Source organism: Caloenas nicobarica, chromosome 2 (genome assembly GCF_036013445.1).
Source record: "Caloenas nicobarica isolate bCalNic1 chromosome 2, bCalNic1.hap1, whole genome shotgun sequence".
Taxonomy (NCBI): Eukaryota; Metazoa; Chordata; class Aves; order Columbiformes; family Columbidae; genus Caloenas; species Caloenas nicobarica.
In genome coordinates, this window is record NC_088246.1 from 56,494,458 (window position 1) to 56,520,525 (window position 26,068).

Below are 26,068 nucleotides of genomic sequence, written 5' to 3' on the forward strand. Positions count from 1 at the left end.
GAGATCCTGGAAGAGTGACTTCTTAAATAAATATAGAAATAAGTCCAAATTGAGAATAGAGACACCATAGGGGAAGAATTGAAACTGGATTGGAAGAGGTTTTGATATAGTCCACCTTCCTTTTAATCTAAGGGGAACATCCCTTTTTTTTAATGAGAAAAGCAGCGATTTGAATTCAGCTTCACATAAAATGGATAATCTGGCATTGAGCTGAACTTTGTTTACTAATGAAAACTATTTACCACTGTCGGATAACATTCAAAAATAAGTTTGCTGGTTTTACTTTGTTAAGAGCTCTTTTCTTCGCATTTCTAAGACTCTCATATGGAAGATATAGTAAAATATTGCTCAGTTTGGTTCAAGAATTCCTAAAAAATGCTTTTTTTCATGCTTTTCCAAGGAATGGAAATAGCTGATCACCACATCCTTAGCTACGGTAAATTGGCAGAGCTTCTTTGACTTTAACGTAATAATGCTGGTTTAAATCATCTGAATATCAGGCTATTAACTCCATAAAGTATTTCGTGCAGAGTTCACACGCAAACGGTGTTTCCCTTTTTATTTTTTTTTTTTTTTAGTGTTTTCCTCTCTGCTATGTTCACAGTCAAATGCCTAAAGGGATAATCAGAGACATTATTTTGTCTCACCCCCAGTGCTTACTGCAGTAAGAGAAATCCAGATACCATTTTGCCTTCTCAAGAGTTTAATTCATATACTCACACACAGGCTGTTGGTAACTCTTGTTCAAGTCAGAAATAAATGGAAGTCATTAAACAGGTGTGTGTCTGGAAGCCTAGAAAGTCCTATAGTTTATAAGGTCTGATCGTGAAATTTTGCCCTTTCACAAGGCTGGTCCTTTGATTTTGGGTGATATAGAGGACAGTTAAATAATTCTCTTGATAATATCTAAGCTGTTATAGTACTGGTTTCCTTTAAAAATGAACAAATAAAATTACAAAAATAATATTTACAGAATTTACTGTACTTTTCCCAGGAATCTTCAGGAATACATGTCTCTAGAGCTTAATTGCCTTTTGACAATCTCGTAGTTTCAAAATGGTTTTGTCTCATACTAAAAAACTAGAAATTAACCATCATATGGGATTCTGCACATCTGTCCTGGTTTCAGCTGGGACAGAGTTAATTTTCTTTCTAGTAGCGGTATAGCACTGCATTTTGGATTTAGTATGAGAAAAATGTTGATAAAACACTGGTGTTCTGGTCATTGCTGGGTAGTTAAGGACTTTTTCAGCTTCCTGTGCTCTACCAGGTGTGCAAGAAGCTGGGAAGGAGCAAAGCCAGGACAGCTGACCCAAGCTGGCCAAAGGGGTATTCCTACCATATGATGTCATGTTCAGTATATAAACTGGAATTGGCCAGTGGGCAAATACCGCTGCTGGAAACAAACTTGTGAGTGGTGTGCCTTTGCCTTGTGCATCATTTGTTTTGTATATTCTATTATTATTACTATTATTTTATCTTCCTTTGCTGTCCTAGTAAATTGTTCTTATCTCAACTCAGGAGGTGTGTTGTGTGGGGTTTTTTTTTATTTTCTCCCTCATCCCGGTTGGCAGGGACGGGAGGAGGGAGTAGCTGTGTGGTCCTAGTTGCTGACTGGGTTTAAACCATGACAACCTCACAAACTGAGATCCCACCAGTTTCAAGGATGGGGTGTAGTAGCCATGATGTGAGTGTGCGTGGAATTGGCTTTAATTTGACTTGATTTACACATCAGTGTATTAAAAGGAAAAGAGAGAGACAGGACACACCTGTTGTCTGGTTCAGAACTGAACCCACCTACAGCTGTTTGCCAGGATATAACTACCACTGGAAAGGGAGATTTCCATTTTGTCCTCTGTTCTGATTCGATGGTCCATGGCCCCTTTGGCTCCATTCCCTGGGCTGGGGGTTCCCGTTGTTTTTGTATTATCTTGACCATGAAAAAAATCTTCCCTCAGACTCCCTCATATAACTGTCTTCCTTTCTTTTCTATGCAAGCTAGTAAAGCTCTTGACCAGGTATAAATCACCCAGAAAACTGCAAAATTGGTGGAGGCAGGCTGGATTTGCATAGCCTGAGGATCTTGCTGAGGGATATCTTAATGCATTGAAAGAAAATTCCAATGAAACAACAGGCAAATGGATAGTAATGGATTCTTGCTTCTATGCAAATATTGTTGCTGGTATCTCTTCCGTAGGATGTTCCCACACACTTGGGATGCCCCTGCACAGTTATCTGCAATGCGTGCCCTAGAACTGATGTTCAAAAGTAGGTCTTTTTTGATTAGTGGCCAAGTTACCCACTTAGCAGAAGCGCACCAGCCTCAGCAGCTATCCAGCCTATGTGCCAAGGCCAGTGAAGCCATGTTCATGTGAGGATTGATCTGTTGAAAGGGATGGCTTAACTGTGCTGGAAGGCAAACGGTCCTTTTCTTCTTAGGTTTATAAAACAAAAATCAACAGAAAAAAAAGCTATTTTGTCAGGTTTGGGGTTTTTTTTAGTATGAAAACAAGCAGAGAAAGGGAAAATATCGCTATTCTTGACTCACACACAAAATATAAGGGTCCTCTTTTTTTAAAGTTCATTGAAATAGAGGCTTTTGATGCCTGTTGATATTTATCAGAGTTTTGGCATTGCTTCTTCAAAGATTAAAGCTCAGCCGAGAGATTTCTAATGACAATGTGCTAAGACTAAAGTTGCAGTCAAAATAACTCAGTGAGTGCACATGCATAGTCAATATAATAACTGAGAGCATTTTCATTAAATTGTCATACAACTCTGCCACTCATAGAGCACTGTAAATCCTCAGCCTGGTGAATATGGAGATGAAAGGCAGCTAGGCATCTCTATGTGTAAAACGATCATGATTTCTTTTAATATTTAAATGACAAGACATAGTTAATCCTTTGGCCTTCCTAACATTATAGCACAGTATTAAGATGTATTTATTTCCCCAAAATGTAATAAAATGTATTTAATTGCCAAAAGACAGAGGAAAGGTAAAGTACTTTCAGAGTTCAGGAATGCTGGCAAAGCTGCTCACTTTTCATGTCAGTGACATTAAACAGTGCCAGATACAGTACTTTTCTTAACTGCTTGTACATTGAGTTTAATGTGGCCTGGTGAAATGCTAAACGCTATTAGCTGGTGAAAAAAACCCCAGCCGCCCTCAGAGCAGTTCCTGCAGGATCATGTAACCTCCCAACACACAGGGCTGCATCATACTGGCCAACGTGATAAAAACGCACTGATAAACAGTAATATAGTCACCTTTTTAAAGCTGACAACCAATCAGTTCAATTCCTGTATGTTTCTGTTGTGACTGGAATTTGGATCAGATGTGAGAAAAATGCCTGGGTTCACATATGCCAAGGACCCATGAAACTTCTGCAATAAGATCTCATTTTTAGCACAGGCTGTGTCAAACATTGAAGGGGGGCCAAGTGAGGGTTGGGATGGGGACAAGTTGTAAATTTTTAGGTTTTTTTCTATTCTCCAGAGCTACAGATGAAAGTGAATTTGCAAGCACCAATTAGCCCTTAGTTAACAAGAAATTCTTGAAAATCAGAGTAAAGGGTATGCTAAACTGCCTGCCTTAAAAGGCCTTCATGATGGTCTAATTTGCAGTGAGCAGTGTCACGCAGCTTATTTACAAGGTACTCAGGAAAGCAGGCTGGAGAGGAGCCCACTTTACTGCAGTTGCCTCTGTGCTTCAGCTATTTCACTAACTAATAACTACCCCAAACTGGCCAAAAGAGCCTTAAAGTACAAGAAGGAATCTGAAGATGTGCAACCTGGTAGAAGAACACATATGTAGCTCTCATCTCTCGCAGATCCGTTTTAGGAGAAGCTGAAGTTTCAGTTTAAAAAGTTGCGTATGAAAATGCAGGGTAGTGTGTACATTTCCCACTGACACTTTCTTCTCCTGGAAGATTGAGCCTCTGACTAAAGCAAACATTGTGTGAGAAAAGTGACACTTCTCTGATAATTTTTTTTGTCTTTTCATCAAAACCCTTTCTCTCTCGCAAAGCCAAAAGTGAAGGCTTTTAGCTGAAAGATGGAAATACTGTTTCAGCAATGCCACTGCAGAGCTTCCTGCAAGTCACTATCCGAATTCCTTGTGCCCTTTCCATTTTCAGGCCAGGTGGCCATGGGACACCTCAAATATATCACCCAGGTTTATCATGAGAATAGCCTGTGCTGCTTAATGGGAAACGCAGTCTAGCCAGAGAAAAACAGGATCATGAAGCAGTCGCTCTACAAAACTATACATGAGTCACTAGGGCACCATTTTTCTGAATTCAAGTCTTCAGGAACAAACCTCATTGTCCAACTGACTGTACTCACTGACTCACAGATTCACAGAATGTTAGGGATTGGAAGGGACCTCAAAAGATCATCTAGTCCAATCCCCCTGCCGGAGCAGGAACACCCAGATGAGGTTACACAGGAAGGTGTCCAGGCGAGTTTCGAATGTCTGCAGAGAAGGAGACTCCACAACCTCCCTGGGCAGCCTGTTCCAGTGCTCTGTTACTCCTAGGCATGTTCTGCCCACTCAGTGTAACATATGCAGTCTACTAAATTCTCTGTGCTTCAAGATACATAGTTGATGGGGAACATCTTGAGATAGAAAAGGGACCTTAAGAATAACTAGGATCAAAGAGAAAACACTGCTTGAGACTTACTCTCAGTTACACCTGTGTTGACACAAAACTCCAGATGCTGTGGTATGGTAGGTAAGGCTGACGCATTATCTGCAGCCCTTGTGTGCAGCTCAAGTCTCCCTGTGCCTCTACAGAATAGTTCTGGCTGTGACAGCAGCAGACCTGGCAAGAGCTTACACGACCAAACTGAATGGCAGTAGATCCTGGTTGCAAACCAGTATTAACTACCTTAGACCTGGTGAGGTGTGAGGACCTGCTACTCTCAGTTAATGATGTTAATTTGGTAAGAAATGTTAATTTGTTAACAAATTTGAATTGTTAATACTTTTGAAGATTCTCTCCTGCTTGCTGACTCATTTTGTGTGGTTTTATGGACTTGCCTTCAAATTCTCTCCTAATGCACCGGTTGTCTTATCTCCTTTGCATTTACAACTGCACTTATGGATTTTTAGAGCATTCCAAAGCATTGTACCTCTGACCAAACAATTGATTCTCCTAAAGTATGAAAACTATTAGAAAGCATTACAGATCTATTTTGCGCCATAAGCATTGGAGAATTAAAAGCCTAATCCATTGCCCTTTGAATTCACATTGGCTTCAGTGGACTTTGAGTCTGAACCTAAGTTGGCATCATGAATTTTTTCATGTTTCTGAATATGCCAGCTTGTGTCATTTGCTTATAGACAAACGATTAACATATTTTCTCTCTGGAGATGCTTTAAAATAATTAGACACATTCATGGTACACAAACCTTCATTTCTTTAACTTCCTATGGGAAAAGCTTTCATATTTTTCTATGCTCTCATCCAGAAACCCTAAGTCATTGGGTTTTCTGTTTCTTTGGTAGGATTAAAATGTCTTCTCTCTCTCTCTCTCTCTCGTCATTGCACTTTCAATTTAAATTATAATATGATCTAAAATTTAGGTGTTTCTTAAATCAAATGCCCCATGAGGCTTTATACAATATTTGTACTTGCATTAACAACCATACTATTAGCAATGTTAGTAGATTACATCGGTAGAGGACTCATTTACTGAACTGTGTCTGAAGAAAGGAGAAATCCTCATCTTTTTTGGTGAGTAGCTTATTGTGAAAAGTTGGACTGTTGCCAACCTTAAATACTCAAATACCCAGAATCAGACCCTAAAACAATCAGGAGCAGTTTAAAAATTGAGAAGACAGTTCTAAAATAGCATGGTAGAATAATATACCTGGATGAGATTTTAAAAGGAAAAGAAGGAAAAGCAAGATTTGTGATAAAGTTGATAGAGCTGGCAACATCTCTTGTACATATATTTGTCTGTGGAATAAAATGCAGGTCATTGGTGGCTTCCTTGCAGGCCTGGAATTTGTCCAGCTTGGTTCTCTGGGCTTTAGGGAGCAGATTTTTAGGAGTTTTTTAGGAAATTATTGGAAGTGAATTCTGCTAATGATTTTGCTAGCAATACTTTTAAAATTTCTGGTTGAATATAGTACTACATGGGCATTCAATTAGCAGCTGAATGCTGGACTCAAGCTGATGTTACTTGATAAATTGAAATACATGCTCTTTCATGTCATGCAGCATACATTTGAACAGGTTGGATATGAACATTTGCAGTGTTATGAAAATAAGCATTGTGTGATTGAAAGCAGTCTTAATTGGACTGGTCAAGTGCATTCCTCACCTCTTTCTACAAATAAAATCAAAGGCGTTCTTCAGATTCTTCACAGAGGAAGGAGCCTGAAACCGAACACTTAAAGTGGGATGAAGATTGATAGGAGTAGATATAGGAGCAGGTCTTGAAATGGTGGAATTTATCATAGCTCTGTTGGCTTCCATAGCTTTTAAGAATATATCCTCATGTGAAGAAGACTGGAGCAGTGGTTGCTGGGCTGAGGACAATCAGAAAATCTGCATGCCACAGATTTCCTGTTTGATCCTGGGCAAGTCCTATTCCCTTCTTTTAAGCTGTCTGTATGGAGTTTGGTACTTTCCGATCACAAGTAACAAACTAGAGATTGTGAGCTGACCTGATAGCAGAGGCCATCTCTGTTTAGACAGATGGAACCCATTGTCTCTCTTGCAGAGCCATTGTGTTGACTTTAAAATGTGTGTGTTGCAGCATAGCAGAGAAGTTAAATTGTTTCGCAAAGTAGGGACATTCTATTTTTCCTGTAAAACCAATATGAACAACCGCAGTTTCCCAATATCCCATTAGTGAAGCAGAGAGAATCCTCCCCAAAGGGCTTGTGAAAGACCTCCACAGATCATTTGGGTATAAACAGATAGTATCTTTGTACCTAGTGGTTGCTTATGTATAAAACCGAGATCACAAACTTTTAGAGTTTGGCCTTTCTGGCAGCGACTGCAAAAAGTTCAGGAAGTTAATTTAATTTTGTGACTGGGATAGTGACTTTAAGGTTAGGGAGATTAGCTGCAATGTATATTCCCAGGAAGAACTACTGGCAGCACTAGAAAAAGTTGAAAAAAAAGATGGTTTTACATCTGGGATGGAAAAAAATAAAAGAAAAAACAAAAGGAAAAAAGAGGAGAGGAGAGGAGAGGAGAGGAGAGGAGAGGAGAGGAGAGGAGAGGAGAGGAGAGGAGAGGCGAGGAGGGCTTGGAATCCTGAGAAAAATCTGTCATACATGTTGCTGTGGTTGATCCATCTGGTAGCTCTAACAGTGACATGTATCGTTAAAGCTGTGGTGAATGATCACAGCCACGAAAAGGCAGAGAACATGGGCAGTGACCTGGCCAAGCTCAGAGGAGGGATGGATGGACGCATTAGGGATGCAGGAATGCCTTGGCCACTGCATGGTTCAGTCATTGGTGTGCTCCTGGTGGCTACCAAGCAGAGGGGTGAAATTACTCAGGGGAGGACAGACACATGGACAGAGCATCAAGCAGAGCTACCTCTGCCAGCAGGGCAAGGAGGAACCCAGGAAGACCTGATTGCAAACACGAGCTATCCAAATCTCAGAAAATACACTCAAATGTGCTAGGTAATCATTCAGGATCTGTTCCCTGATTTGGAGGTATGTGCTCATCACTTGGTTAGAAACTTTCCCTAGAAGGGTGGACAAGAGACTTTGTCTTTTGAAAAGCAGGAGGTAACGCTGTGTTCTTTTCCACGTTCCTCACGCTGCAAAATTTCAAAGTAAGGGCCTGATCCCGTGCCAAGTGGAGCACATGGAATTACTTCCTTAGCCTTTGATACATTCTGGCTCAGCATTTAATTAATAGTCTTGATTTTATAAATAGTTTTTCATTTTGAACTTTTCACTCCACCTTTCCCAGATAGAAAGATGGGACCCACACTTCTCTCATTAATTTCAGATGGTTTGTTTCTGCTTTCAAGGTGTGTGCGTGGACTCTGAACTTCCTGGACACAAATGAACGTGAAATCTGGCCTATGCTTAAAAGTAGGTCTGAATCTGTAATGCCAAAATGTTGTGAAAGTGAATTTCAGTCTGATTATATTTGTAATGCTCATATGCATTCCAGGAAATACTGAAATATTTGAGTTCCAGATGATGGGATAGCAATGAAAAGTGGATTGAAATCTTGTGTGTTCAAATACAGAAGAATTTAAAACTGCCCAACACTTGCTAAGCCTGTCATTTGAGCCTTGCTGATTAGTTACTGAAATTATCCACCCAGAATTTTTTTAAAAAATAAATGTATTATTCCATTTTATTTCAGCTGATAACCAGTTTTGCAATCTGCTCTCAAACTGAAAAATTAAGAGAAATTAAACGACCTACATGGCCATGTCTAACCATGCAGTTTACATGAAACTCGTTCAGTTTCCACACAAGTCAGCATGAAACTGCATGAGCTTCCAAGGGAAGAAAAACCAGGAACTCGGGCTATTGTGCAAATGTCAATATCAGTAACTCATATTTCGACCTGCCATGCTGAAATCCTTTTTTTTCCCATTTAAAGCTGGGAAGAAACTGAAAGCACATGAAAGAGTATTTGGGCCCAAAAGATACTTATTTTAGACATTGCCATCTGATAAATGTCCTTGCTTTTATCTCTCCAGACTATGCTGCCAATGCGAAGGATATTTGCTCCAGAGGGGCAGCTGGGTGTGGGTGCCCCAGCAGTAGATTTACAGCTTGAGTCCTTTAAGAGCAGCCTTGAAGCAAAGCATAAAGGCAGAAGCAAGGGGGCATCAAGGTTGTCCCTGGGGTGCAGTGGTGTCCTTCCTCCTCCTACAAGGAAGGTAGAGATGGGTATTGCAGGGGGCATGGACACCTGTCTCCCTCAGCATGGAGGGTTAGGAGCCAGTTTGGCTGACGGAGCTTATACCTCATGAGAAGTCCATCCGTCTGCAGGGAGGACTCAGTGTGGGTGTAGGGTTGGGGAACCACGATTTGGGGAACCAGATGAAGGAGGGAGGTCTTGTGGAGTATAGGGCATTAACGGATCTTTGATTTATTTTACTCCTGAGCTTGACAGAAAGTCTGCCTTTGGGAAAGAAAGACAGCAAAACCGCCAGAGCATTAACAGTACTGCAGGTCTGCAAGTGTGAAAAGGCTGAGGTGCAACGATGTGTCTCACCTGAAACTAATACCCAGAAATTTACAGCAGGTGGTTTGCTCCTAAGTGAGGACTCCTGAGCTCTTTGTTGACCTGTTCCATCGAGATTTTCTTTCAGTTGATCTTCCTGCTCCTGCTCTCTGTTCATCCAGTTGCTTGGCAGTCTCTTTGGGCAAGGACCAACTGTTTCTGTGTGTTTGACCAGCATAACAAGGTACTGATTTTGCTTGGATGTTACAGTAATATGAATAACTAGTGTTTTGTTCATCAGCCATGAATTCTGAGAAAACTGGCTGTCTTTCTTGTTGTGCTTTTGAACTTTGTCACCAAGAAAGTGTCTGATTTTTTTTCTGTTACTGTGAGTTTGGGCTACACTCAAAGGTTTGGACTCTTCTTTTTTTGCTTTTGTCCCCATTTCAGTTCCTTAACCCTTAAAACTGCCTTGCATTTATCCCTTAAATTTCAGACGTTTTTCCCCCCATCTGAATGTTTTCTGTTGTCAAAAGAGGAAATGTGATAATTTGGAAGGTTCACAGAAGGCATGTTTTGTGATTATTGTTCTTGTGACCTGTCCAATGTAAACTGCTTTAGAAAAGCTCTCTTCCAGCCACTTTAATTTGCTTTTGCAGAATACTGGATTTGCAGTTGGCTGAAGACAAGGGCTTTTCTTTTAATGGGTACTCTGAGAGGAATGCAGTTTAACCATTCCATTTAGTTCCTGGCTTTTAGCTCTGCCTAATGGTGCCTGGGGGAGTACTATGTGCTTAACTTCAGGCTAATCTTCCTTTGCCACCTTTTTATTGTTGATAAGGGCCCAGTGTGCTCCTTGGAGTGTGGTGGCCTGTGCCAGTGCGCTACTGGGGTAGTTTGAGGGTGCGCTATCCAAGGCCAGTTCCTCATCCCTAATAACAGCCTAAACCAGTGTCACAGGAATGTGTGTGCCTGCTGCGGCCTGGGAACAGCTCTTCTGCCCACGCCGGCCCAAGAGGGAGATTCCCGCAGAGCCTCTGCACGCAGTCACGTTGCAAAGCCTGCTCAGCGCCGAACCGCAGCCTGGAAGAGGTGGTGGTACCTGGGCAGGAGCACAGTCTCGATAGGAGAGCTGCTAAAACCACAAAGCTTGGCTTTCCGTGGGTGGAATGACACCCGTTCGCACCAGCTGGGAAGCCAGCCGGGTTTCATGTTTCTGCTCACTTTGGAGCCCTTTTACTGGGTGTTTACAAGGTTGCTGATGCTTGCAAAGGCAAGGTTATGTTCCCACAGCTGACTTTCTCTCACTGATCCTGGAGAATTGCTGAACAATCTCTGGGGCGTGTGCCAACTTGATAGGAAAGAATTACCCTGAATCTCTCCTTTTTTTTTTGTTTGCTCTGTTGCTGTGGCCTCCAGCAGCAATCATTCCAGGAATTAACTTTTCTAAAATAACAGGACGTTTGTTTTCTCTAATCCTTTAACTTCTTTAACTCTCGCCAAATCAGAGCAGAGACGGTGGGGAACTTAACCAAGTCTAGCTCTTCAAACTAATCACTCCAGTGGCTGGATTTCTGCTTTCCACCTCCTCCCCTGGAAAGTGCGGAGATGGTGGTCAGTTGGTACTTCCACCACATGGGAGGAACCAGCCCCACAGAGGGGCCGCATAAGGCGCTGATGGGAGCAGGGGACTTCCACGCAGACAGATGGTGACTAAAGGGCTATGGCTGATGGTTGGGTACCCATCATGGCAGCACTGACTATTAGGCAGCGATGTCCAGTCTGCCGCTACAGCTTCTTAGACCTCGAAGGATGTAGACTCAACCTCCCAGTGAAAAACAGCAAGAGCTGTGTTGTTTAAGAGCACGCTTAGTCCCAAATGCAGTGGAGCCGTGAGACATGGTCTCTCCACCATCCTTCCAGCTCTGCTGCCATCACTAGAAAAGTATCCATCCTTGTCAGCAGGACAGAACAGTAACAGTGATGCTATAGTGAAGCTGTCCCATCTCCCTTATTAAAGAACACGCAGTTCTGCTTTGAAAAGAGATCACTGGAAGATATCTGAAGGGGTGCAGCCGTATCATCTAATGACATTCCACTCTTCCGAGTTTGAGGTAGATGATGGAGATTTTGCCTAAAAATCAACACCAGTTTTGTTTGGTTGCATGAGAGCTAACAACAGTGTAACATGGATCATACCTTGTAAACCTTTCTTTAAGTTCAGTTTCTTGTTACTCTTTCTTATGCATCTGTTAACCTTCATAAAACTACAAGTGTTTAGAAGACTAAGGTGCTCTATGTTAAACATATTCTTTATCTGCTTAAGATAAAGAATGGATTTTGGCAAGAGTTACAGAAGCAGAAAAAAATTCTGCATGCTAAAATAGAGGAGTTCCCTTTTCAATAATAAAATCAGTAGTGCTTGAAACTGAATCTGTATTTGTGGATTCTGGTGACGCAAAGAAATTCCTTAAACTAAAATTAATTTATTGTGGAAAAAGCAAGAGTTGTTTTTTAAATCCATTTCTAACCATGATATTCTTCTTGTTGTTTTTCTTTAGAAAATGGATATTGATTTGGATGATGTGACTTGATGCTCTTTTTTTTCTTGTCATATAATGTTATTAAAACATTTTGGTGCATGTAATTAATCTAGTTATTTAAGATTAATAGTGGATTCCAACTGACTTGAAAATTCTGGAGCACAGGTTGACATTTAAGCTCTCCTCATTGATTGCATAATAATATCTTAATAATTAACCCTCAATATTTGCTCACAAATGTGGATTCCCTGTGTCCATTAATTTTAATTCATTTATTTTCATGGTTTGTGATATCAGATATTCCTTTTACGTAGCATAAGCTTTAGTATTCCCATCAGTAAAAAGCACTGGTCAAAGTTGTGCTCCTGTTGCACAGGTAACTGACTCTCAGCTCTGATTTGGACTCAAATGTATTTTGCGCTAAAATATATTTAACATGTCTGTTTCACTGAAGTATTCAGAGTATCTAGTCAACTTGTGATTTTTTTATTATTATTTTTTTTTCTTATTCCATTAGTGTCCATTGGTGGGATATTATTGAGAGCAAAGGTTGCTTTTGTGGAACAAGTGACCTATGCACTGTGATGCTCTGGGCTATAGAATATAAGAAGAAGGTATGGGATGTACCTAGACAGTAGATACTTGACCTAACAAAGCTAGAGAGATTAAGACAATTTTTTTGTTTGCATGTGGAGATGTGGTACTTTCATGAATAAAAAGCCATTAGGTGAAAACTTGGAGTGCCTAAAGTTGCTGGAGTGCTTGAAGGGTGAGTTAGGTTCTTGCTGTGAATGTATAAAAACCTTGTGAATGACTGAATTAATACATGAATGCCAATTCTCTTCTATTTTAATTAAGTGGCACTTAAGCAACTTTGGTACTTGACATTTAGGTCTCAGTTTGTAACAGCATCCGCTGTTAGCTTTGGGAACCTCAGAAGTTGTGAGTGCCCATCTTGTAGCTTATGGCCTGATTTTTATATATAGCTCTAAATAAAAATACATACGAAAATACACATGTGCACACACACATGTATATATACTGTATGTATTTTTACATATGTATTTCTCGGATATTTATTTCCGTATCTCCAAATATCATCCCTACCCTAACTGACCATCAAAAATTATCGCTCATGGTTAGGAAAACGTGGAGCCTGGTCTGTGGCCCCGTCGCTCGCTGTCCTTGTCCGCTGGAAACCCCCCTGTAAGCAGGCCCCACAGTTGCTTGTTCTGTCTCCATTTATGCCAGGTATGTAAGCATAAGCCTCACGTTAAGCGTGTTTAAGAGATCTCGTTGATTACAATGGGAGTACTCCTACAGCTTATAGCTGTGCAAATGTTTACATACCTGGCTCAGCCTGGGCCTATATAAAGATCTGTCTACTTTTCTCTGCGAAGCCTTTTCTGTCTGCTGCTTTGAAATTTCCCATGCTTCGCACTTTCCCCTAGTCGGAGAGAGGCTGCCCAGGTCCTTACTAGGAGAAGTCCTAGCACTGGAGGTTTGAAGACACCAGCTTGCTGGAGATTTAAAGACTGGCTAAAACAACAAGCTATTCCTCAGTGTACAAGTGCACACTGATGGTCAGGTTCACGCTACTGGAGCAGTTTTCACCACCGTAAATTCTGTCAGGGTTTTCCAGGCTTGTTCTTTGGGTTTGTTTTTTGTCCCTCGTTTCCCCGCTGTCCCAGAGAACAGCCTTGCATAATTACTTAAAGGCAGCAACTATTCTTGTACATACAGGGTATTTCAAAAAGATGGACCCACTTTGAAATCACTGTTCACAAATTCAACTATCATCTTGATGCTGTCTGTACAGCCGGTGGAGGGAACACAGAGCATTTATAAAAAGGTTACTAAAACTTGATAACTCATTAAACCACTTGTAAATTTTTGTGTAATTTTAACACGTTGCCATCATGCAACTGGGTCCATCTTTCTGAAACACCCTCTACTTTAAAAAGAAGAAAAAAACCCAAACAACCAAAAAAAAACCCTTTGCATGCGTTGTTGCTGCTCACAGAGAAGGCTGAATGTTTGGGCCATGTTTCTAAACACCCCTGCTCCCCATGTACATCATGGGTGTGAATATGAACGTAGGTATATATTATGTATGTATGCGTGCATGCAAAGATATCATCTTTTCATATAGACTTTCTTTCCAGAAGCTAAAATAACAGGAAGACCGTGGAAAGGAATAACTTGCTGGTTGTTCCAGGAGGTGGATGCATTTACGTTAGTGTAAAGCTGGCTGTAGGTCAATCATTCCTTCACTTGCTCTGTTTGCTTGACGATTACATTGTTGCTCTGTAGAAGGAAAAATAACCTGTGAAAAGAGTCTTTTCCGGACTCAAAAGATTTATGCTCTGCTTTGTTGGTGTTTTGCGCTGGCACTTATATCAGTCTTGCTCTTAAACTGAGTATGGTAATGATCCTTTAATACATTTTAAAGTGAATTTTGCTAGCTCAGGGTGTGTTTTTCTTTTTTGTAAGAATCACGTATGTAACAGTTGTAGAGGTTTAAAAAAAAAATCTCGCTGTTTGTGTGCTGTAATAGAATATACAGTCCATGTTTACTTTCTATCAAGCAAATTTTGTGTGCAATACACCTTTATGGAACCAAGCCTAATTTTAATGGCTGTGATACTGTCCATATCTATGATGAAGGCCCCGATTCTGCTAAGCAGTTGAACGTATCACAGAATGTCAGGGATTGGAAGGGACCTCGAAAGATCATCTAGTCCAATCCCCTACCAGAGCAGGAACACCTAGATGAGGTGTGCTTGATTTCACCACATGGCTTATTAGTGCTTGTCAGAGTGCTGAAATGCTAGAGGTTGCAGTCAGTTATTTCATGTCCCGGAATTAATGGCATATGGAAGTGGCAGGCGTATCCATATTTCCAGAGTGTCCCTCGAAATATGTTATTGAGAATATAACTATCCTGGAAATGCTGGTCATTGTGGCCTGCAAGTGGTGGTGTGATGGACAGATGGTCCTGAGGGAGCTACCAGGTCAGAACGCCAGTGGGTAATCAGGCCTCCCAGAGTGCCGTGGTTGCTGTTAAACTGTTTACAGCTTTACCTTGTGCTTAATTAATGTTCATGTGGTGTTTGTGGTATTCTCCAAACCCGCAGAGCGCTATTGACATTCAGTAGCACTGAGCTTGCTTAAAGGATTGGTATCGCTGCAGGTATGTCAGCCATCCTAAGAGACCGTTTTCTCATTCTACTGTGTGCAGTAACTGGTTTGTTCTGGGAATTTAATTGTCTCGTGTCATCTTACTGTATTTGGAAACTTACATTGGGTTCGTGGTTAAAGGAGTGTATTTAGATATTCCTTTAGAGCAATTCTGATGCAATGGCAAATGGTCACTCTGGGTTTAGCAGCAGGAGATTGCTGTGGAGGAGCTACCTTTGAAGTGTTAAAAACACTTCTAGCAAACAAGGATGGGCCAACTTCACAAGGAGCTTTATTCACTGCTAATGCTTGGAATAACCCTGGGGCTGCACATGCATAGAGCTGATGTAGAACTGCAAATGAACATTGCATCGGTGAATCTGCAGCAACAGCCTCAGCCTCTCTCGAGGGATGACACCAGCCCTGTTGGTAGACAGCTACAGTAGGGTGTAGCGGGTCTGAGTTTAAAAAAAAAAAAAAAAAAAAAAAGTTGCGGATGTGCTACAGGTATCCTATGTGACCTTAAGCAATCTTCTTAGTCATTCCATGATGTGGGTCTGTATTACTAGAAGCACGAAAAATAATATCTCCTGTATCTGTTCTGTTTATATGGTGAATGATTTGGGATGGAATGCTCTCACTATACCACTGCACAGCACATAACACAGGGGAGTCTTAAGCAACTAATATAAATAAGAGATGTTCTTCTTCCAGCTCAAGGGATAACAAAACCTCTAGAAATCTAGCTTGTTTAAATGAAGCTAAACAGATTGGATTTGGTACAGTAACTATTGGTGTGGCAACTGTCACTACTGCTGCTCAAGCACAGATTTTTATCTGTGTGGAAAAACATGAAAATAAAGGGTTATTCAGAGTATCGTACAAAGCTTTAGACTGCTCGTTCAGTGTATTTCTTTTAAACCAGCAGCCATACCCATTTGCTGGTCTGCTTGGCCTTCTTGCCCCTTGCATCTGCTGTGAGACAAAATGCACCAGGGAACTGAGCTCACTTATGGTAAATCAGACATCCCAGGAATCTCTGGCACCTCCCTTCCTGCTTTTGGCTTGCTCCCTGTTAACATTTCTTTATATTGAGAAAAGGAAAAACAATATTGTTTTATGAACTGTTATCGGACGTGTACACTTACTTTAAAGGCATGGTCGATTTTTACTGAGCCTGTATTTATCATCCAAGTGCATTTAGTTACAGAATGTCTTTTAAAAACCAAATGCGGCGTCATAACAAAACATGACTTAGAAATTCTCTATGCAAAAACTGATCATAGAATAGTTTGGGTTGGAAGGGACCTTCAAAGGTCGACTAGTCCAATTCCTCTGCAATGAGCAGGCACATCTTCAACTAGATCAGGTTGCTCAAAGCCCCATCCAACCTGACCTTGGATGTTTCCAGGGGTGGGGCATCTACCACCTCTCTGGGCAACCTGTTCCAGTGTTTCCCATCCTAATTGTAAAAAATTTCTTCCTTATCTTTAGGCTGAATTTCCCTTCCTGTAGTTTAAAACTGTGACCCCTTGTCTTAATGCAACAGGCCCTACTTAAAAGTCTTTCTCCATCTTTCTTATAAGCCCACTTTAAGCATGGAAGGGCCTCTATAAGGTCTTCTCTGAGCCTTCTCTTCTCCAGGCCAAACAACCCCAACTCAGCCTTTCCTCAGCCCCCTGATGTTGCGGCCCTCTTCTGGACCTGCTTTTACAGGTCCATGTCTTTCCTGTGCTGAGGGCTCCAGAGCTGGATGCAGGACTCCAGGTGGGGTCTCACCAGAGCAGAGCAGAGGGGCAGAATCACCTCCCTTGACCTGCTGGCCACGCTCCTTTTGATGCAGCCCAAGATACAGTTGGCTTTCTGGGCTGTGAGGGCATGTTGCTGGCTCATGTCCACCTTTTCATCTGCCAGTACCTCCAAGTCCTTCTCCACAGGGCTGCTCTCAATCCCTGCATCCCCCAGCCTGTATTGATACCAGGGGTTGCCCTGACCCAGGTGCAGGGCCCTGCACTTGGCCTCATTGAATCTGATGAAGTTCACATGGGCTAACTTCTTGAGCTTGTCCAGGTCCCTCTGGATGGCATCCCATCCCTCAGGCATGTCAGCTGCACCACTCAGCTTGGTGTCATCATCTCAAAGGAGAAGTTTTACCCAACAGGTGGCCATAATTTAAAGTATCCATAATACAGTGTACCTAATATCTGGGACCTGGATTCAGATTTGCTAATATCAATGGAGATGGCCATAAGCTGAGTGCTAGATGATGCAGCTGAAAACACTTCTATCCTTCTGGGAAATTCAACTCTTGTTAGTGCTGCTTAACCAGTTATAACTCTGGTGCCACCAAAAACTCCACACCCCATGGCAGTGATCTGTCCCAAGGCTATCTTTCTTGAGAGGAGATCATGATTTGGTAGAGAAGCAAGAAATCTGGCAAGCAGTTTGGTGGTCCACAATAAGATACAGTAGAACAAGTCCCAGAGATTAGATTAGCTCAGAATCTGAACCTTCTTCAGCAAAAACATTAAAATAGTTTGGTAGCATTTTTCTCTCTAAATAAAATTTTTATAAAACTTGTTTGAGTAGCAGTAGCAACTGTTGGTTTAGAATCAAGGCTTTTTGGGTTCTTTAGATTTTTTTGAGTTTTGAGGAGGAGGAGGGTTTCCCTTAAAATAAGAAGTAAGAGCTGAAGAACGCTATGAATATCATGGAGGCCTTTTACTTTCACAATCTAATCAAGAAAGGATGTGGCATATACTCAGACATATGACAATACAAGACTCTAAAATTGGTGGGTAATCTTTTATTTTTACTGTCCCTAAGGAGATATAAAAGCAAGTAACTGTTTCTCCCAGACAAAAATTTACACAAGCCATGGGGGTAGGCATGTAGCAAGTTTCTTTTCCATAACTTTAATCCTTTGTCATGATTTTGTGGAAATGGCTCATGCTGGAATGTTCAGTTTCCCAATTTTTATGAATATTCATTCAAAGGTTCTTTGGAAAGGAACTGAGCCTTCAGATCTGAAGGTGTCTTTGAAATATCTGTTCTTCGAGCATTTCTAGAGTGTTTCAACTCTTGATATAGATGATTGCTGAGTATCTGCATCATGTTAGACAGGCTTCAAAGAAACTTCAGCTGCTGCTGGAGTGATAGAAAGAGAAAATAATGTGACTACACTAACATTTGCCCAAATTTACCGAAAGCCAAAAAACCCCACCCCAAACCCTAAAACAATGTCCATACCAACCTTCCAAAAAGCTACAGAGAGCTTTAAACAAAAAGGGGGATCTGTAAGTTTGAGTTTAATATTCTGACTGTTTCTAGAAGTTCTTATAGTGAGGGTCGTCTCTGGTTCAAGAATGAGTGCTGCTCTCATCAAAATCTGGGATTTTAGCCTTTTTATTTTACTGAAAAACAAGAGTTGAAACCCACTATATTCTTTCTTTAGTAACAGAACAAATATTTTCAGAACTAGTAAGTAAATCGAGTCATTACTTTGACCTGAAAGAACCTAAACTGTTGTGTGGGCAGTTTTGGTGGTGGGTTTTTGGTTGTTTGGTTTGGTTGGGTTTTTTGTTGGTTTGGTTGGTTTGTTTATTTGTTCTTTGTTTTTTATTGTTGTTGGTTTATTTTTGTGTGTGGTGGTTTGTTTTTTTTTAGAAAGACATCTCCTTTTATCGCTTCATTTTTACTTCATTCTTATTGTATCATTAAATTTAATTTTAAGTTTTGTGTTTGCTATACTTGAAAAAAAGTGTATATGAACAGTTGTATGTAATCACTAAAAGTATACAAAATTTGTAAAATGGTAGTGTTTTCATGTTTGTTTTACATTTCAACATGGGTAAGACAGCTGCTACCTTCGGTATTCAACCTGTGTGCAACAGTCCTATGTGCTGTGTTGTTATGAGAACCACCAGTGTTGTCTTTTTGCTGGTAATTTGTTGCTGCTGTGTGTTGGTCACTGGTCTCTTAAGTGCTGTGTTAATGTGTATTATGGGCACTTGATCAACCTTCTTGTGCTGTGAACATGCAAAGTTCCTGTTAATGTAGCACTGCTTTTATCCTCCTTGAAGGGGTAGGTGAATCTAGTACTTGAGCTTTAAGATTAATTCTGTCCATCATATATTGCTGGTGACTTGGTGATGCAGCAGCAAAATTTTTGAATCTCTTTTGTGATGGTTTCATATGCATTTTTCTTTTAAGAATAAAAAAAAAGGAAGTTACGTATTTACACAACTCAATGATGTACTTGTAAAACATTAAAGGGATGTTGTAATTCAAAGTTAGATTTACACCACAAAGAAGTCTAAGCATGCTAAGGTAAGAAGTGCACAAGCAAAGCCCAAATGATGCTTTTAGTTCTACCTTAAACCGATATATTAATCTTTGTTTCATTATCATGTCTCCAATATCTCTTCTGCAGGCCACTGACTGTGCCCTTGGCATTGCAAATTTGGGAATGTGAACGAGTGGAAATCCATGTTTTTGAGCCATTAAAATTGGAGAATGCTTTCTAAATATTAAGCAGAAAAAGATGTGTAATACTTTGAGGAAGTGACCTGTATATATGAGTGAAGGTGCTGGGATGCTTGTACAGGAAACTCAGTTGGAAGACAAGGAAGGATTTTTAACCTGTAAACCCAGTCCAGCTCCAGCTGTTAGTATGCTATCACTTTTTAGGATAATGTGAGGATTACACCATTCATGAAAAGGAAGGTTCTTCAGAAGGACTTACGGCTCCTTAAGTCCGTGCCTGGCAAAAGGCAAGGATAGCGGGCGCTGTGTTGTGCATGTGTCTATGTGGAAAACTCAGAGTGCGTGCACTACAGAAGCTGCAATGCGTAAACCTCTCCCAGAGTAGATGCTAAGCCAGTGTACGTGAGTTGAAATGGAGAAAGGAAAAAATGGACCACAGAGTAGGTAGATTGCATCAAGTAATGATTATTAACTTACCATAGTTCACTATCACTTTAGTGTTGTGTTATCCTGTCTACTGTTAGCTGTTTACCTCATCTATCTTCCCAGAGCCATAGGCTGTAAAATAGATAGGTAGCAGCTGTCTTTCTGTCACCTTGTTACCTAATGTATACTATGGTGAGCTCCTTAAAGAGCATCCTTGGTCACCACTGTAGGGAAAACAACGGTAAGAAGAAACATCTAGAGGAAGCTTAACGCAGGTTCCGTAAAGGTTAGTGCCTGAGGATGCTTGAATAGATATTTATTCAGGTTAAATGCTCATCAGATGCTTAAGAGCTGTAGCATGTGGGCAGCTGTGCTTACTTTGGCACTGAGAGATTGCCTGCTTGGGTACTGGCTTCAGGACAGCTTCTGGGGAGGGCAAAAATAAAATTGAGAGCAAGACTAAACGCTGCAGGGTCTTGAGGTGTAATGGGGTGCGGGGAGGAGAGAGGGTTGCACCCATCGGTAGTGCTCAGATTTATTCTGCTGCCATAGCATGGCTGTGCACGTGTCGCTCGCTGTTCCACCCCTGTCACGTGGCTGTCACAGCAGGTTAGAGCGACACAAACAGCATGCTGCCTACCGCTGTGTGATTTTTATTTCGTTTGACTGATTTTATTTTGGCACGCAGCAGCTGAGAGCAGAGAGGAGAGTGCCTGTAGCTCGGCTATGGTTTGAAGAGAAGCACGCTGGAAGGCTGGGCAGCACTGGCGCAGTCTTTGAAATGTCGGTGTGACAGCAAAAGGTTGACTAGCCTCCAGTACGGAGTCTGTGCTCACCCCGTGCAGGGGGCAGCGGTGGTCGGAGAAAACAGTAAGCCAAACTAGTTCCTATCTACATCTGTGGATGGATGAATCAGGAGTAATATCTGGAGGCAGCTTGACATTTTTCTGGTTTCAAAACAAAAGCAGATGCCTGGATGCAAAGCCACTTCCAGTTGGGTCTGGGGGAGTGGTGGGTGGGAGAAAAGATCAACCTTGGTAGTGCCTCTCTAGTCTCTTAGTGGACAGTGTTTGCCTTAAAAACAAGACATGTTGCACACATGCAAATGAGAGTCCCTTTCCAGCCTGTTACTAACATGCAGTGCTGAGGACTGGAAAGCCCCTCTTCATGCTTAACTAGCTGTGCTACTTCTATGTGTGGCTGAGTTTCAGCCTAAATCTTCAAGGTTAAATCTGTCCATCCTATTCTAGCTAGTGACACGGTGATGGCGGGACAGCAGTGAAACTGCAGAGAAGCCAAATATGTCAGGCAAGGCACTGGTACCATTGTGCAAGGCACTAGAAAGCTTAATTTAGAATATTGCATACTTTTAAAAAATAACTATGTTAAAGTTCAATTAAAGCTAGAACACATGTAAAGCCTATGGAAAGTCTAGTGGGGATATTAAAAGATTGGAAAGCCTATCTTATGGGAAGGGACTACCAGAGATTGGCTTGTTTAGTTTAGCAAAATAGAGTTGAGAGAGGATTTGACAGCACTCTATAAATACATCCAAGGCTAAATGCCAGAGAGAGGAAAAAGCTATTTAAACCCAAGAGCAATATTTGCATAAGAACAAGTGGGCATAAACTTGGCCCTGTATAGGCTTAAACTGGAAATCAGATGGTTTCTACCCCTCAGTATAGTGAGGTCCTGAAACTGCCTGCAAGTAGGAGCAACAGGGGCAAAAAATACTTATTTTTGTGAAAGATGAGAGGGACTATGCTGTATGGTGCCTATGCCCACAGAGACCCAGGCTTTGTGACTGCACAGATCCATTCTGGTCCTGCATTGCTAACCAGGTGCATTGGTACAGGGGTGATGGACATGTCCTACCATTGGTGGTGGTCTCCTGCCATGAGAAGTCCTTCTTCTACTGAAAATGAAAGCACTGGTGTTAAACTATAACTATATTAATCATGTCCTCTAGTGATCTGCGGAAGTTTCCAGCTCCCCTTGCACATGTGCACGTAACTCTATGTTGATGCCAAAATGCCTACTGATATCTCTGGGGTTTTCATATAAATAAGGTTCCTCCTGTGAGGAAAGTGACATGGGATTACGCTTTTAATCGTGAAACCCCAAGGAGGAAAAGTAGCTTCTCTGGCTGGAAGTGGCAGCAGTATCTCAAAAATGACAATACAAAAAGGACTTTTTCATCACTTTAAATGATTCTTCTGCTGCTAAAAAAATCATATGACCTTTACATTTAATGCTCATGATTAAACATTTCCTTCCATGTTGCAGTTTGAATAGCACTGACGCACGAATTTGACAGGTAAAGGAACTGAAAAGCAAAGGATTTGGGGATTTGGATGATGACATAATGACCCCAGGGTGGCAGTCTTCTGGTTTTCAACCCCACAGTCTGCCTATTGCACCATTCATCCCCTTGAGTGGTGGCACCCATGAAACTGAACTGTGTTTCTGGTTTCACCTGCTATATTGTATGACTTATTCCTTTTTGAACCTTTGGCCTTCTGAGCTGAAGCTTTCCAGGCTTGCTCCTTTATTTATCAGTGATATTTTAGGAACTCCTCTCTTCCCTAAAATTTAAAAAGCATGCATGCGAACTTGGTGGTGGACGTCTCTATTGCAGAAAGAGCTGCAGAGAAAAAACTGAAACAGGCACAGAAATAGCCTCCTGGGAAGGAGATTGACACATACTACTTTGGTAGCTTTGATTTGAGTCAGCTGCACCTCGGTGAAATTTGTACTCTCTGTGCACAAAGGTACTTTCTGTACTGAGAGTTAAACCGGCAAAATGCGTAGCTAAAGACAACCTTAAAAAAAGATTACAGTGGTATGCAGTCGGCAGTGTGTCAATTATAGTCATTTTCTGTTGGGTTTTTTATTGCTTTTCCTTGCGCCTTATATATTCCTTCAACGTAGGATAGAGAAGGTGTCCTGCTTTCGCATTGACTGTGGGGTGCTACTGTTTTGTGCCGTCGATGGACTGCAGTAAGGAAAAGGTAGCGTGTGTGACATTTCTACTCATACTCTGGAAAACGCTGCCCTGACAGAGTAAAAAGTGTTTCTGGTACTGACCTCCATCATTAACCTCGCTCTTCATACCTTCCCCACACAGCTTGGTGTTAAGGAAAAGGGAAACTGGAGCCAGATACCTTGCTCTTGACTGCTGCTTAGGAGACTGGGATGAAGGCTTTTTTATGTATAAAAGATTTTCCCAAACATTGTTTTTGGAAGGTTTTAAGACTTCACGTATTGGGCTGAATTCCAGTTATGTTTTAATTAAAGGAAAAGAATTAAGTAAGTCTCTTTCAACGTGTTTTAAATGAAAAGTGTTACTTGGGAAATGCAGAATTCCTTCAACGTTTTTGAAAAAATAGATTCTGATACTTTGTTTAAAACAAGACTGTTTAAAAACAAAACCAACCAAACAACAATCAAACAAAGAACCTCTGGCATGCACCTCTGAAATAACCAAAACAGTTAAAAAAAAAAATCCAAGTAAAATGAAGTTACATTTGGGGCAAGGGGTGTCAAAATAATTTGGGGTTGGTAGCAATTTTTTTTTTTTTTTTTTTTTTTTTAGATAAGAAAGTCTATTACTTGTCCAACACTACTCCTTGATGACTTCAGCTTCTCTCATTCAGAGCAAGTAACTTTCCTTCTTGGGTCTTTAATGTAAAAATACATCCATCCGTGCATTTACATTACAGCTGTCAGTGTGCTTTCTTGGCAGCATCACATTAAGTCATTTTAGCTGTGATGGGAGAGGGAAATTTTTGTTTATGATTTTAGGAGAAAACTATTTTGACTTATTTTGGCTCATACATTCTTTCTTTAGAGGAAAAAAAAAAAGCCTCAGAACCTTTAAATTCTTTCCGATGTTTAAAGCTTCGGAAAGCTATATCTTGTGAGGATACAAACATATCTAATGCTCTTTTCTATAGTGCCTATGTGTGTTTCGCAGCACCTAAATCCTTAGAGAAATCTGCTTCCAAGTGGTTTTTTTTTTCTTATATAAGAAAATGAAATGAGATAAATCACAGATTAGCAGATGGCAAATACTTAACAGCCTATGTGAAATAATTTTTTTTGGTATTAGTCCAATTCCAGGCGGATGGCTGTCCTCATCACAAAACCTGCCATAACAAATTGCTAAGAAAGCTGAATACTGAATCACTTACCACCTACTTTGGAAAGTTGTTCCTGAAGTCAGGGATAAGGTAAATTTTGGAGGGGTAGTCTGGGGATGCCCACACCTTCATTTCCCATGTTTTCCCTTTCTGTAAATAAACAGAAGTCTGCAGTCTCCAGGGCTGTCAATATAGCACCCCTCATAAGTTTTAATATTCATCTTAAATAAAAATAAAATGCTACTACGTAGGCACAGCAAAATATACTATAAACGGGTCTTAAGTACATAATTACATGATAGGCCCGAATGGCTCCAAAGGAGTTGCTCCAGGCTATTGTGTAAGCAGTACTCCTTTGAGAAATGTATAAATACATGTAATTCAGTACATAATACACATGTTAAAAAACTACCTAATTACATATTTTCCCAGGAGAATGGAAAGGCTCCAAAAGAACTACTCCAGCCTCTCCAGTACACAATGTGTGTTTTATAACCTTTCATGAATCTCTTCCATTCTTTTTCCTTTAGGAGGGAGGGGAAGAAAAAAAAAGTAAGGAAATTAAATACAAAACACCTACTGTACACTTAATTTAGAGGACAAAATGCAATGTTGAAATAACATTAAGGGTGTGACGCAAACCAAGGAAAGCCAGGAAATTGAGTGTAAAGGCTGTTACTCCATCCTTAACTCACGTCACTTGTATAATGTTTCAGACCACTGTTCTCTAATGGCAGATTTTAAATTTCATCACTTAAGGCAGGGTTGTGGCCTATCTACACTTACAGGTACTTACATGGTCTATACTGCTGGAATACCTGAGTGCTGCTCATGTATTCATTTATATGCAGGAATATACGCATGTATTTTTAGGAATATATACATACTTTTTAAAAAGTAATCTTAGTGCTGAAATTCCTGTGCCTTTTTCATTTGCCTCAGAATAGGTTCGCATGTATCGATGTGATGAAGGGAAAGGAAGAAGGGAGTTTCACTTTCAGCTCTGGTGGTGAGATCTGCAGCTGCTCTGGGGTGTTTTTGGTGCGAGAGGAGAGGGAATCTGCCCTGAAGTCTGGATCCAGCTCTGGAGGAAATCCCGCTGCCCTGATTTACAAGCCCCCTTTGCTGGCAGGTGGTTCTGTTAGTGCAGGGGGTTGGGATGCCCTGGGGGGACACCACTTCCCATGCCAGTGATGTTGAGCCCTGTAGGGAGGGTGAGGGTCCATTCCCCAGCCCTGAGCTGCACGCCGCCTCTGTGAAAAAGCAGCCTAGAGAGGGGAGTGATGGTCTGATGCGTTCGTAGCAACCTGTGTTACTAAGCAGACTATCATAAACAGTGTTTTCCTTTATATTTTCCATTAGATCAAAATGTAATTTGTGCCTCCTTTTTTGCACCATTCCCTGAAAACCAACAAAATTGTACATATGCTTTTTATCATTAGATGGACATGCTACATGCAAATTTATTTTGTTCTGTCGTATATTAATTTCACCACAGAGCCCAATAGAATGTGATGCCATTTACTTTGTCTGTGGAGAGTTTTGTGAATACTGTTTGTAAACAAACAAACAAACAAAACAAAAAAAACCCCAAAAAACAAACAAACAAAAAAAGCCACAAAAAAACCCCAAAAAACAAAAAAAACCCTACTGTGGGATAGCTAAGTTTATCCCAAACACTGTCTCAGGCAGAACAACAGGATTGAAGATGACGGATCAGTTTTCCATTCTTATTAAAATGGTCATTTTAAAAAAAAAATACTTTAACAGATCATTTCACTGGAGTGAAACCAAGGCCTTTCAAAACAACCTTTTTTTTTTTTTTTTTTTTAATGAACAGCAAGACAGTAGTCTACTGCTGTAGATGTACCAAAATGTGGGGCATTCACCTAGGATGCAGTAGACCCAATGAGTTTTTGAGTAACAAAGCAGAAAGGTTCTCACAGGAGAAACCTGGAGGGTCTCACTAGACAATAGGCAGGTGGCCAGAATAAATACCTGGCCTACGAAGCCTATCAGTGTGTATCTGGTGTGAAGGAGGGAAACATGACTTAGGCGAGATCCCTGGTGCCCTCACAAGGTGCTGTCTGGGGTCTCCATGGTGTTAACTTCTGGTCAAAACCAG